The following is a 15965-nucleotide window of genomic DNA, read 5'->3' as shown; positions in this document are numbered from 1 at the left end:
ATTGGAACTCGAACATTAAATTTGAAATATTCCAAGTGAAAGGCACAAGATAAATTAAAAGTAATTTAATAATTTTTAAGGTTTTTAATAATAATGGCATAATATAATAACTTTTAAATGTCTCTTAGCACTACTTAAATTAGTTTAACGGGTTTCGCCTGTTAGTAATTATATGCCATTCTATAGTGTAGACTAGACGTTTAATAAACTAGCATATTATGGGTTAAAAACGAAGCAAATAAGATTATTACAAATTTTTAATTGATTCGAATTTTGTGCAGATTTTTTCGAAAATCTCGCATTTTTAAATTATTCATCGTGTGCAATAAGCGATATCAAAAATAATAAAGCATGAATTATATAAAACTGTAGGCGTGTAGCGTAGAAATAGGGAATTTAGTAGTAATATTGTAAAATATGAGATGCTTGTAAATGACTGATTTAATAATTTACAAATAGTAATTTAATTTTTAATTGTTATATTCGATAAATGTTTTTAGAATTGAATAATCAAGCTAAATAGGCGTAGTTATTAGTACATTCCTGATGTACAATAATCTTAAGAGCATTAATAATGAAACGCTGGCCTACGGACGCAGGTATTCAGCTAATATTTACCATTTTCGTGTTACACCAAAAAAAATTGATGTATTCAATTAATATACATGAATAAATAATTATTATGACAAACATGATTTTTATTTTATCTCACTTTATTGGATGTTTCACCCTGAATGATTTTGATATGGGATCTTTGAATATTATTTCTGCTTATATTCGAAAATAACTGTGTCTGCCTGTTTGTTAGTCTGTCTCTCCTTCATGCTTTGTTACAAAGATAGTTTTTGACCCGAAAAAGGACGTTACATTATTTTATCCAGAAAATCCCACGTGAAGGGAAACTGGCAGGGAATACCCTCGACTTTCTTTTCCGTTCTTTGTTCCTTGGCTTCCGATCTTTTCCTTTGACATTACTGGAAAGCCGCCGTTAGAAAGCCAGTATCAAATAAGTTAACCCGGTAAACGTTCTGCCAGGACCCTTTGTCACTTTATCCCTAGATCAATAAAATTTTACGACCTATTGATTCCTTTCATTAAGAATCGTCTGTTATATTAAATACATATATACTTTTCGAAAATTACTACTTTAAAAGAACTAAAGGAATTTGCTCCAAAAGGTAAACGGTAAAAATATTTACCGTTTTACTTTATTTCCCAACCTTTTTTATTCGCTTGCGATTATTGCGAAATATTTAACCGATCATGAGCGGTGCCATAGGTTTATTGTGCCATCTATCGTTAACGATAAGAAATAAAAGTAAATATTTATAACAGCGACATCTATATGCAGTAGCAAGTAATCTGTAGAACTATATTCTCAATGTGTTTATAAACTTAATTGATACGCTAAGTTGTCAATAGATGTCAGTAATACAAAACTTAATTATATAAAAAAAATGAATCCTTACTTCCAATCTTTCACCAATCTTTCCATCAAATACAAACTTGAAACATTTTATGATTTCCATGAGTTTTATTCAAAAGCATAGAGTTCATAAATATTCAAATTGACTTTATGTCATAGCAATTGATTAAGTATTATTACATAGTGCTCGTCTATGAGATAAAAATTGAACCAGCTTAAAAAGGAGACCATTTTAAAGGAGATTAAATGTTATTATGATCAAATATCATGTTTGAAAAAGCAGTGGTGGCTCAGTGGTGAAGACCTCGGGAAATAATCGATAAATCGAGGATTCGTGACCAGGCGAACGTGTAAGGGTAATTGAATTTTCAATATATCTGCGAATGTGGATAACAACTCAGCTCTGTTGCTGCTCAATACAGTAAAGGAAAACATCGTGATCGGCGTTTTTAAGAATCAAAAAGTTCGACGACATGTGACATCGGCCAACCCGCACTTGAAAACCGCATTGGTTTAAGGCCTAAACCCTCATAGGAGGCCTGTGTCCCAGCTGTGGGAACTTGTGTAGGCTAATGATGATGATGATATTGATCATGTAGAATAAATCCAAATAATGAATTCTTGTAGATTCATTTAATTATTTATTTATGGCATACATTAAACCTCACCTGCATATCACTGTATCCTTAACCCTATATCTCTATGATTCACGTAATGTTCCCATCTCTGATACCCACAGACTTGTTAACGAGTATATGATCGGTAGACATATGATTATATACCAGGAATGAATAAAAGCGATGAATACTGTGTCTATAACGCCTCATTAGTACAAGGTAATAATAACAATAACACACAAGTATTTAAACTCTCTGAACAGCCTCTGCGAATCACATTGAGAATCCTTTCTACTGCCTCACTCGTAGTACTCTAATGTTATGCAAATATAAGTTTTATTCTACGGTAAACTTGTTGTGAGTGTTCATTCCCAGTTTAAAAACTGTCACATATCTCACTTATGTGTATCAACATGTTTTACGCTACCTATACATTCGATGACGTCTGCTAGCATTCGTTTTTATAAGCTACATCAAATATTCTCTTCTAATTATCAAATATAGAAGTGTATTGTAGTTTTCATAAAGAGTCTGTAAGAATAAATTAAAAGACACGTTAAATTAATATATTATAATCCCACATTATTTTACAAGTCTTAATTGCAGCCTTAATTATTAATTTTTTTACGAAGCCTAACGCTAAAACGCTAAAGATTTCATTTACTTTTCATTTACCTTGGAATATAATAGAAATAGAAAAAGAGAGTCTTAGTTTTCCTTATTTTATAAAGTGTGGAGAATTTAATTTTATACGCTATCCTACAGTTTCTTTTAGGGTGATTGTCCGTTGAAGGACTCTGGGTGATAGATCGGAGATGTAATCCATCGTTCGGTGCGGTAAGGTGGCGTGAGAGGTGCTACGCTCATGCTGGCCCTAGGAGGGTCGAGCTGGCAAACCACCTGCCGCTCTAGGGTTCGTCCGGCTCCGTAAACAACTACCGTCGATTGGAGATTATTGACCCCGTTCTCTACTTAAAAAAGGTGACTGTCTGGTGCTTTCAAATATATTTTATTTTATTAATATACACTGCATGCTGCACGGTGAAGGTTGATCCCTTTTTTCATTTAATTAATGAAATAATCACACTAAAGAAATCAATTCAATTTTTCAACTCAACATGTGATATACATCATTTTTATCTCGTTTTGCTAAAGAAGAGTGAGTTAGAAAGGCAGTTTTCAAGTTATGTATTCTCTATTATGCAATTACGATCATAACTAAATCAGAGTATGTTTGTAGTATGTGGAAACATACTCTGATTACGGCATACTGTTACTAAGCTAAAGGTGTATCTTTCGATTTAATAAATAACTTGAAAAAATTATTACAAAAATAAGTGATTGACTTTTAGTGGGATATTTTATCGTGATGTTAACATCTAATCACCATGAAGTATTTCATAGTATACATACCTAATAGGTACTTGTTATGTCTTTTGCAATATGAATAGGTGTATTTTTCATTTTCTTACAGAAAGGGATATAATCTTTTACCATGCACTTGGGACTTAATATTTTATATTTATATGGGACTTAATATTTCCGGGAGAAAATTCGGGCAAATGTTATTGAATTAGCTTTCCCACCTTTCCCAGTAACCAGACCATTTCTGATCATTGATTATTTTTCAAAAAGAATATTTACTCCGCAAAATGGTGGTTCTATAGAACCCAAAAAGATGCTCAGTATTTTTTCATGTTCGTCTGTTTGTATATCCATCAATCACATACAAACTACTGCTACTGCATATTTTGACAAAAACTTATAGTGACAGGCCATATTGAGTAAAAATCATACATAATATGTTAAGGCACACCTTTTTGATAACTCCATAATAACAATTATGGTTATATGGCTCATGCCTTATACGTAACGTACTTACCGTAAAAATTATATTATTGTATGGTTTCATTAAAAACCGTTCAGTAGTTCTAGTGGAAAGGGTAACAAACATACAATATATCCATCAATACTTTTGCTTTTATAACATTAGTAAGATTTTTTAAAAAATAAACGTGAATTGATTCGAAACCTGGAAGTAACCAACCTTAAAGATAAAAGAGCTTATGACGGTGAAGTTAATAAATTACATCCAAGTACCCGACGCAATTGCGTAAAACTTTCCAAAAAAAAGTAAATAAAAAATCGTTGAGTTCAAGAGGGGCCTGCGATGCCATGGATCAATATACATTTGCACATATACAGATGTTATGCATCACTCTGTCTGCAGGGATAAGCAAAAACCATTTTAAAATAAAAATCAAATGTCGCTATAAATTGCAACGCGGAAATGCGTACTGGAAAACAAAGCAGAAAGTGTCCGCTATTTTAATTGCGAAATTTTGCGAAACGCGGCCTGTTTGCTAGTCCCAATAAAAAAATAAACGTTAAAGGCGTTTTGGTTTTTGTTGCTACGCTTGGGCGGCGTGTGGACTAGGGCGGGAGACGGGGAAGCGGGATACTTCAGGCTTCTTCTGTCAGTCACAATGCGACCGTGGGTGGGGGCGCACGCCGCGTCCGCTGCGCTATCAAGCGAAATTCATTTCCTACAAAACAATAGCTAAAGCAACATGTGAAAAGTTTTCCGCTCGTTCTTTGAACCGTATATTTTTACTGTGACAGTGTTTAGTTTTCGAATAAGGTAAGCATCACGAACATTTGTTTACTCATGTAATATATTAAGTTATACTCATATATTGTACTTTCAATCATTGTTGTTAGTTATTTAAAATACATCTACTCTACGTAGAAATTCGCATATTTATCACAATATTGCGAAAGTTTGTATTAGGTATGCAAAATATTGTATTAGGTATAGTTACTTTTATGAAGCAATAAAATTTCTTCAAATATGACGTTCCTCGCATAAGTAAACGTTTTAATTCAATACAACAAACATACTCATATTTCACTTATCATTACGAAAGTTTGATGACATGTACTAGATTAATGTGAATAAATCTAAGGAATAGCAATATTTGAAAAAATAACAGTCAACAATTATTTTAAACCGAAAGCAGTAAAAACACACTATTCAGTTTTTACTCTACATACGAAAATCTTTCAATCAGTTTTCATTTTTATATAGGTTCCATTTATGCTCTTCTTACCTTTTTGTAACAATACATTCAAGATACCACCTATATTCGCCAGTAAACCTTGCTTCACAACACTCAGCTCATACAAACGTAACTCTGAAACATAGCGACGCGATGTTACGAGAGTTCAACTATAATACATAATTCATAGCATGAAATGTTTCAGTACTTACAACTTAGGCATCCTAATTACTACGTCCCATTTCGAGTGCACATGTAAGGTGTTGCAAACAAACAGGTATCGAGGTCGTTTACTAATTATTTTGTCGTGACGGTGCTTGTTGACGCTTGGTGGCATAACACGCTTCCTGGATTATGGAGCACACGTACATACATGTTTTTTATTCAAACTGGGTTCGGAAGACATTATAGTTACCGAATAAATTAAATATCTGTAAAGGACGTATCATTTTTTACTTCGCAAATACATCAATAATTTGGAAATATTAGTTTTCTAATCTAAATCACATTCGATGTTTTGAATTAGTAGTGTAGAAGTATTTGGAAAATTTTGTAGATTTTCTTGTACAAATTGTTAAATTGCCTATATACATATATTTATATTACTAAGACTATTAGAGAAATACGTTTAGTATAATAGCGCATGATCAATTGTTTAGGTGTTTAGCTTCAGCTGTGTTAAAGAACGAAAAGCCGTGGACAACAATATCATTAGATTGACATTAAAACATAACAAAGTTGTTTTGCATTATAAATATTTTTTGTGTCAAATGTCTCGGTCTTCTTTAGGCGTTATTTGCTTTTCATTTATAAGTTCTTTCTTAAACATTTATGAGTTTCTAGCGGTGACTATTACATACATTTTAATATTATATATACAAATATGTTTTGTACATGACGGAGGACATTATAAAAGTAAATACGTAAAGAAATTTAACCTGCAAAAACAAATTATAACCAAATGGAATCTAAATTACAAGTATTTGCTCTTACATTTGCTTTATGATAAACAAAAGATAAAGCGTTCTTTTTAAATAAATGTAGACTTTCTTGTCTAAGTGCATTTTGAAGACAAATTAAATACTCAGTAGCTAAGCCTATCGCAAGTTAGATTCTTTTTATTATGGTTTGAACATCTCCATAGGTATTCTTATTATCTATGGTTCTGAAGTATTGTTCTCAATATCTATCTACGTTTTCGGATCCATAAAGAATTATATAGTAGATTCTATGTCTAGAGTCTACAATATTATAATTTACTTATGTTTATTGTCCGCGGAGTGTATTTAATTATTGTAGAAATAGTACATTTATATGAATATAATACTATATAATTGAAATATTTCTTATATGTTCTGCTACATTAATTTCAATACGAGGCGTTAGGTCTGCAATTGATCTTGCCTTGCGTTACTTACTTACTATAGTGGCGCAGTGACCCAAAGTGAGTCTTGGCCTCCGATTATCAGATCGTTTCTCTCTTCTTGTCGGTGTCGTAACATATATTTATTTTACGTGAGAGGGGTGTTAGCCCTCCGCACAACCTCCGACATGCTGGAGGACCACATCCTACTTTGGTCGGCGAGTCCATCGGACTTGGCCAGTAGCTAGCTAGGCTGTACTACCGACCGCTCCCCTATCCGCCACCCGGGGGACGCCCCCCTACGCTGTGAGGCCCAGCGCGGGGGCTTCTCCAAATGGTCATGGGCGGTGGTAGCACTTACCATCAGGCGATCCACTAGCTCCATTGTCGACGACATAAATAATAACCGTATCCTTTCATAATACAGAAAATACCTAAAGATGATATATCTTTAACGGTCTTGAAACATACATAACAAAATATAAAATTTAAAAGCCTCTGTAATTATAATCGAGGACAAATTCGCTTTTACGTATCTGCTGAGTAATTAATTATCACACGAGAAAAAGAAAACAAAAGTATATTTGCTTGTTTTTGTTGAGAACGAGATTTTGGCACGTAAATGAATAATTATTAAAATCTAAGCGGATCTTGAAAATAATTGTTATAACGTAGTTATTTGAATATTTTATTTTTGTGAGTTTTCATTGCCATAATTTTTATAAAACATGATTGCAGGTTGGCGTAGATGAGTTGTGTGTGTGAGAAAAGTTTAAATTAAAATTTTGATTAAGTGAAAACTTGAATGCAAGGGAAAATGTAGCTTTAAACAAAATTCAGTAACTGGGTTTCTGTCCGCGGCTTTGCCCGCATAGTAAAGGATAAGATGGACAATCCCGGGGCTTTCAAACATTGTTGACGTCAGATTTCCGGGATAAAAACTATCCTTTGCAATTTTTCCTACTTCATACTATTTCTATATTGAGTAGTTTCAGCGTGAAGAAGAAACAGCCAGACAGACAGTCACTTTACCATTTATAATAGGGATAATAACCATGTATACTCGTATAAATTCGTGTTAATTATAATTAATTACTTATATTTCAAACGGAGAAAAATAATAATATACGTATAAATAATATATTGTATTAAACATTTTCCCAAAGTTCAAGATAACGTGTTAATCAATATGTGAGACGCGATCGCTGAGATTTTCTAAATTCTTTGGTTGCACTTTCTATCCGACATTCTGAGCAACAGCTGTTTCACATTTGGATGTGTTCATCATAGATTTTAATGTAAATGAACTCAATGTCGTTGCCACGCTCCATCTTCATATAACATATCCCGTGCTTAAGCGGATCCAGTCAGTTACTACATGCCCTATACAAAAAAATTTTAACATTACCAGCGTCTGCTACTAGATAATAGTTCTTACTATTATCATTATCGCTGGCATGATAACGCGCACTCAGAAGCTATCTCGTAGGTCACACTTAAAATAGTGGAGTGTGACGTGTCGTGACGTCAGATTACCTCGTTGCCAGAATGTTATTATATAAATAGACTTCACTAATTATGAAGGCTAATACTGTTTCGTTTATATCGTATTGGTTTAATTTTTTACGTGTGCCGTATAACTGGTTAAAAATGAAACCAATTCTAAATTATCGATATTAAGTATGAACCGACAACAAAAACATTTTATTGATGGGGTGAACCGTTTTCGATGATTCATTTTTTATTTGGAAGCTGATATTCCTCGAATGGTTCCATAAAAATTGATTTGAAAACGTTATTATCTTAAAAATATAATATTATGTTATTTTTTGTAAAGGTTCGTTCGGTATTATCGTAAAGAAATTCATATTTCTTTTTAAATTATCATAGATAAGTTTATAATAGAATGAATATAATGAATAACATATCAGAATACATGAGAAACTATGGTTAATTGAACGTAGTTTTAAAAAAATAGACGAAATGCAGTTATTTATATTAAAATGAGAAAATATAAAGGATTCTAAACTTTGTATTAAAGAAGTGAGTTCAACACGAGGTCAAATGACAAAGAATGAAAACGAATAAAGAGATATTTCATTTTAAAATGTAGAAATATATGTAGATACGATAAGCAAATTGCGTAATTTAATATTTCCAATACTATGCAAAGAGTTCAATTTTTTAACAATGGAATTTTATTACATTCCAATGAAGTTATTTGTTTTAATCGTGTATATAAAATATGAATATTGAAAATTTAATATTCCAGCAATTCAATAGACATTGCTGTTTTTAAAGTTCAATCGACTAAAATGAGCTGATATGTAATTATTATGAAGGTTAGCAATATCCAAGTATGTGGGCGTATTATTTTCTTGTGTTTGATTTTACGCGAGTATTAGTCAGTCTCCCCGTGACCACGCTCGCTGTAGCGATAGAAACGTCAGGTTTATAATATAACGAATAAATCGCGTTTAAAAGTCTTTAATTTCTAAATGTGGCCATATATTTATGTTTACAGTTATCCACCAAATACACATAATCATCGTATTATTTTAAATATACGAATATGCTTTATTATTACTGTTCAGCGCAATTTGATATTATAAACTGAACAAGCAATATTTGCGATTTCGTACGTGTATAATAATCATTTTTAACAAAATATCCAAAAAATTTAGAATACTACACCAAATTTAAATGAGACCTTACGTGACTTTCTGATAAAAAATCGTCACAATCGGATCGGCCGGTGTAAAGTTCTGAGGTAACAAATGAAAGAAAGCGGTCGAATTTATACCTCCTTTTTGAAGTCGGTTGAATACTCAAATACTTAAGAAACGTATCAGAAGCGCGTTTTCAATATCTATGCAGATAATAATTACTAGGTACTATAGAAACAGTCGTATGCTCATATAAAAAAACAAATTTTTGAATCATTAATATTATATCATAATTATCGATTAAATGATACGTTTTTTCAACAAAATCAACCAAAAACTGAATAAAGTGTATTGAATATACAAAACATACTTTACTACTAGCATAGTGTTATATTATATGTGCTATTACTATAACTACATCTTATATAAATACAAAGTTATTTTTTACATTTATTCGCGAAACATGATACAATAATTAACACAGTGTATTGGCACTCAGGTCCTATCACACTGTCACATAATACACGTCATTGTAAATCGTTACCATACTTATAACTACATAAGACTAGCTGCGCCCCGCGCTTTCACCCGCGTAAGTCCGTATCCCGTTGGAATATCGGAATAAAAAGTTGCCTATATATTATTCCAGTTCTCCAGTCCTATCCTACTAATCCTATTAATATTATAAATGCGAAAGTTTGTAAGGAGGTGTGTATGTTTGTTATTCTTTCACACAAAAACTACTGAACCGATTACACTGAAATTCGGTACGTAGACAACTGGAATAACATATAGGCCACCTTTTATGCCGATTTTCCTTTGGGATACGGACTTACGCGGGTGAAACCGCGGGGCGCAACTATTATTTTAAAAAACGTGTCGGATTTGGTTATCAGAAGGTTGATCTTCGATGGGCTCTTAGACCAGTAAATATGTGCGTACCGGTTACCAATTTCATTGAATTGCAGGGAAGTGGGGGTATGAGGTGAAAAAAAGATCAATTCCGTTGTGTTTTAATAATTTCAGAATCACGACGCTTAGTGCGACCGTTCTTCAGTTCTAATACACTTTTCCATTGAGCTGAACTAGGAACATTTGTAATGGTTAATACCATAAATACTCAAGAGTCGATAATAGAATTTCTTGATAATAAAAAGAGGCTAAAAGGGTCTCAAAAAGTACTCGAAAGCTTAGTTCAAGGCCGTGGTACAGCCTTGTAATACAGACTGTAATCGTGAAAGTGTTTTAAATTATAAACTTTGTACTGAAATGATGCGTGATTTGTTCATTTTTATTTGAATGCTTTATCGAGAAAATTTATTAGGATTGAGTTGTTGTGATTACATTTTATTTTGACCGTTAAAATAGTTTGTAATTACTACGTGAGGCGTGTAGTTAAGCGGTATATGTCTATTATGTGCGTACGAATCAAATTAAAATATTTAATTTGAAAACTGTAGGTATAAATAATAATAATATGTTTTAACTAACGCAAATTACTTTTTAATTAAGCAAAAAGGGCTGGACATTATCCTCAAATTTACAAATATTAAGCTAACCGGCGTTGACAGTTACTGAAGTGACAAGGTTTTAGACAAAATCCATTAGCGAATTAACAATTCCGTCGATTCCACAACATTTCGTTGACGACGCTTTTGACGGCCCTAATTGAATAGTTATGAATATACAATTCATTTACCATCCAATCGAATGTATATTATATATTATTATAATTACTCTATTACATTTGTCTTATTTATGAAATAAATCAGTCGTAAGATCTAATGTTATTATTTTATCTGTCGGTTTTAACTCTATTTTATTGTTTATGCTGTTACTATATAAAATGATAAACTCTTTCTTTATAAATCCATATTATTTTTAAGTTTTCTTTTATGTACAATTTTGTTGAAGATTAATAAAATAAATAAATAATAAAGCGCATAATTCGCCAAATTGTAATTCTCCATGCGGAAGAAAATATCAGCCGACTGTAAAATGGATACAAATTTTACCTTATGTATTATATGTGTATATTCATACATTAATAATATACGTACAATATCAATTATAGTTATAATTTATAAGAACACACAAGCTATATAGGAAAGCTGTTATATTATATGATAATAGTTTGTATAACCAAGTTTTTTAATTACAACATCATGGTAGACGATATCAAAAGCCTTGTTAAAATCAGTGTACACTGGTTTGGCTAATTTAAACTTTCATATATTTGAATGATGGCACAAAAAACATATTATTGTAAGTTTACAAAACTAAACATACGTCTATATCTTTTACATCAACTGCAGTTTTTCAGAGCTTAATATGAAAAGTTAATTTATCTGTATCCGTAATCTGTTTGATGATTGGAAACATTTGACACGAAATTAATTATTTTGCTATCGCTTCAGTACCGTCGACATGTTGATTAATTACAATCAGCCAAATTCGCGCAGAAGTCATTAATTGTACTAATGAATTTGTAAAAGAATAATAATAAATAGCCCATGTTAAGAATCAAATGAATCACATGCTAACATCATATATTTTTAATTTTTAGTTTTATAGCATTGAAATGCTTTATAAATGAGAAATTTTAAAAGAATAGAAAAAATTTGATCACGAGGCAGGATTCGAACCTGCATGATCCTAGGATCACGGGTGGCCGAGAGCAAGGCAAGAAACGCAGGTTCGAATCCTGCCTCGTGATCAATTTTTTTCTATTCTATCAAAATTTCTCATCATATATTTTTCTGTTTTTAGCGTTAAAAATATTATTGAGAATTATTTAAAGACTTGAATAGAATCGATCACGAGTCGGGATTTGAACACGCGTCACTTACCTAACCGTGGCGACGTCTGACCGCCTGACGCCTCAGCAATCGAATTTCTTCTAAAGTCTAGGTTTTATATATCTTAGGGATGTGTATTGAGATGATTACATACATATAGTAGAATAAGAATAACTTTAACAATAGAACAAGGATTATGGATGCTTATCTCTGTTTTTACAATATTACAATTATAAAATATTCATATAAATTATATGACGGGTACCTTCCCAGTGCTCCATTTAAATTTGGTTTAGTTCTGATAATTTGAAGGAGGGTTGGATTTTTATTAAATTAAGGGTGTATTTAATAAAGTTATCGAGTAATATTTTGTTGGTATTGATTCTGTACGGTAGCATGTTTGTCTTTTTTAATGTGGGAGTAGAGCACGCCCACTCGTACCGGGTAAGTTCCACACCCTTACAGAAATCCGACATGAAATAGTAGCATGCTGCTTTTTTCGTACCCTTAAAAGACTTACCATCAGGCGAACCACCAGCTCAGTTGCCCGCTATGACATAAAAAAACCCTTTTAAGACGATATTTTATATTATTTGACACATCAAATAATTGACGTTTATTTGAGGCAACCATTCCACGTGACATTTCATGACAAACATAACATAATCATTAGATAATATTTCAGACACCGGTAATTTTGTTGCTCGAATTACAGCTACGATGTTATTATTTCAGTGAGGTGTATATTATTAAATAGTCTAATGTGAACATTGTGTTTGTTTTGTTTTAAAATTTGTGCCTTTCCTTTGTTATAAATATTTGTACTTAGGGTACTAGCCATCATTTAGATAAATCGCATGTCTTGACTTGTGTAATGCTAAAAGTAAGGTACGTTATATCAAATCGTAAATCTATGTTATAAACCATTTATGTTATCATTCAAATAGGTACGTCTTTGTTGAGTGACATCAACAGTCTTTTATTTAAATTTATGATCGCACTCGGAGAAATCGAGATAAGGCTAGATTTACGCGTTCTTAAATGCAACATGCCTCACGAGGGTAGAGACGAATGTAAGTGACATTCTATATTCGTCACTAGGGTTGTCACATACTGGAAATAGTTGTCGCGTTTAAAATGTGTACTAGTATGTTTTTGGCTATTTATCTTCTCTTACAACATTATAAAGAGGTTGAGTTTCTAACATTGTTTGTGTGTTGGTAGAGGGTAATTTTCCGAAGTACTGGTCAAATAAAAACCCCAATAGATGTTGATAAAATGCAATATAAAAGACTATATAAACTCAAATATACTATACAGAAAATATTTGTATTAGCATCTAGATGCATGACTATTATATAAGTTTTATATTGCCAGTAGAAATGAATGATTAATGATTATTTATTATAATAACGTTATATGGAATGTCTGTCTGCCCAAAGAAACCAATATATTGATCCAGTCAGGTGGGAGCTGGGCGCTTTTCCACCCACCTTTATTAACTTAATCTAAATAATTGGGAGTAAATGATTCAAAAATTTGTTAGGAGGTACTAATTGATATCTTTCGGTATAATGTATAATATATTGAAAGGTTATACAAGGTTTAATGACAGAATCAACTCAATTGTCTCTTTTGCTCTTATACAGAGCATAGGAATTTTGTACGTATAGTCAGGATAATAAGGTAACTCATGAAATTGTTGTATTGTCTCTGGCAAAGTTTGAATTAAATCTGTCCTTTCAAAGTGTGTCAACGTAGTCTGTTACATACAAACATATGAAGTGCAATTTATAAGCCCGTTCTAAAAATAAGAGAAGCAACAACTACAATTAACAGATTCTTAAGAGTATTTCAAAAGAGCGTAGGTTGGATTTTTTTGCAGATATATTATGTGGAAACAGAAATTTTCATGAGCAGATTGAAAATTTTTAGCTGAATAGTTGCATTTTTTATAAGACACAGTGCCAAAATAAAAAATAAGCCATCTTTTTAAATATCTAGATGATCTTAAAATGCTGTAGCTACGTAGTTCACAAAAAGCAAATGACATTGACGTTGACAGCATAAAGAGCGGGAATGTTTGGAATGCGTTCCTCTTTGTTTTATTTTTATCTATATTCTATACTAATACAAACATTTGGAGTAGATGCTAATATTAAAATAGTTGTTTTTTACTCAATACAAATGGATATATGCGGTATGTGTACCATAAAATATTTTTACAACAACAAGTAGGTTTCACCTCGATTTTCTTCGCGATTACTACCAATGTACTTGTATTCAAATGTCAGTTAATCTTAATCAAACAACAAATTAAAAACATAGGTAATGGGAACGGCAGCCCTGCGTATAGTGATTCTAGATATGGTTCTATCTGTGAATAGTAATTAAGATACCGTCGCATTTCTGTGGACTGTGCGAGACAACAAAATTGTGAATGCACATGCGGAGTTATTTAAATTATTTTAATTTAGAACCTACTTGTTTTATATGACGAAAGACTTTACAGTATTGGGCTTAAACCTTTTACTTAAAAATTTAATTGATAAAATAAATGTAAAGATGCATGCAAAACGACTTACGTAAGAAATTAAAAATCTTTCAGTTTCAGTAATCTGTTTTATATGTTTTTTTCTATCAATCAATATTTCTATAAATCAAAATGAATGCAATAAAAATGATTAATTTAACATAAAAGCAAATGAATCTCGTTCAAACATAATATTTCTCCTTAACCTTGTTTAAATTATAAAACCTACGCAATGAAATAGATCGTAGGTCGTGTCCTTGCCTCCCCAAGGACCCGTGTTGCAACTTGCACGTGTCTTAAGTGATGAGTTGGCGGCTAGCGTCGATTGCTTCTTGTTTACGTCTCATTGTGAACTTTACACGAGCCGTCTGTTATTAGACACAAAGTGGAAAACTATAGACTACAAAATTTAATCTGTAGAAAAAAAAGAATGGACTATTTAACTGACGTTCGCAAAACAACGTAAGAAAGAAAGTGTTTTTCAACCCACTTCAAAGAGGCGGTTGTCAATTCGACTGTTTTTTTTTGTGTTTGTTAACTCATAACTTTTACTGAGTGAACCGATTTTCATGAGTCTTCTTTATTTGAAAACCGGTGCTGGTGGTAAATTTGGTTGAGTTATGACAATCTCGAAATTAATTGAATATAAAATTTCATAGTCGGTTCATTGGTTAATGTGTGTTACTTTTGCATTTATAATATTCATAAGTATTAATAAAAATAAGTACATTCTATTGATATGCTGAACGCTATTTTACAAGAACACCGTCACCTACACCAAAGAAACTATTAATACTCCTGCTAGTTTCTTATTCACCTTAAATAACATTTCAATTGTCAGCCACTCCTTACCGTGCAAATTAAAACGCTTAAGAAATGTGATTTTATCTAACTAACGATGTGTTGTTCTTTTATATAACGATTCTTAATTGGATTAGAGTGCTTGTGGAGAACTTTTGTAGTTTTTTTTTCATTTTTAAACTACCATTAAATGTTTAAAGGAAAAGTACTCAGATCACTTCTCATGACTCTATGGTTATATCAGGATTCTTTATGTAAAAATATATTAAATAAGGAAGATCCTTTTATAGTATCAGACATAAAAAAAAAACTATCGAAATATTGACGATTTGGTTGGAAATTGGATTCTTTTGTAATTATCATTCAACCCTGAAAAATGTCAGTGGGAGAAACATTTTTCCAATAAACGTAGGCCCCAAATGTTCTAATGTTCATTTAAATTTAACTTAAAGTAAATTACTGATGTTAAAAGAAATAATACCTGATGCATTAAACTGCTTTGTCAATTATAATGAGCTCGTACCACGACCGAACACTAAATTGTATTAGGTAGCAAGTCGAAACGACTCAGATTTATGTGGTTAACGAGTATATCATTACGATAAATTATAAAGAAAAACTAGCGTTTCACGGTTTAATTATATCGGGAAAATAATGTTGTTTTTGAGCGGTAAAATCCAACTCCACTCTTTTGTCAGCGAG

The 15965-nt window shown here is 31.9% G+C and overlaps 1 protein-coding gene across 2 annotated transcripts in view; it reads left to right on the top strand.

Annotated features, from left to right (window-relative positions):
• The first annotated feature begins 4543 nt into the window (after window positions 1-4543).
• LOC119831751 (high affinity cAMP-specific and IBMX-insensitive 3',5'-cyclic phosphodiesterase 8-like) overlaps window positions 4544-15965 on the top strand; it is a 136201-nt gene continuing 124779 nt past the window's right edge. For both annotated transcript variants that reach the window (XM_038355238.1, XM_038355237.1), the window contains exon 1: window positions 4544-4684. The gene's annotated coding sequence lies outside the window, so the exon portion shown is untranslated. The remainder of the gene's footprint in view (window positions 4685-15965) is intronic.

This window comes from Zerene cesonia, chromosome 14, assembly GCF_012273895.1.
Source record: "Zerene cesonia ecotype Mississippi chromosome 14, Zerene_cesonia_1.1, whole genome shotgun sequence".
In the NCBI taxonomy this organism is placed as follows: domain Eukaryota; kingdom Metazoa; phylum Arthropoda; class Insecta; order Lepidoptera; family Pieridae; genus Zerene; species Zerene cesonia.
This window is presented reverse-complemented; position numbering and strand designations above follow the sequence as displayed.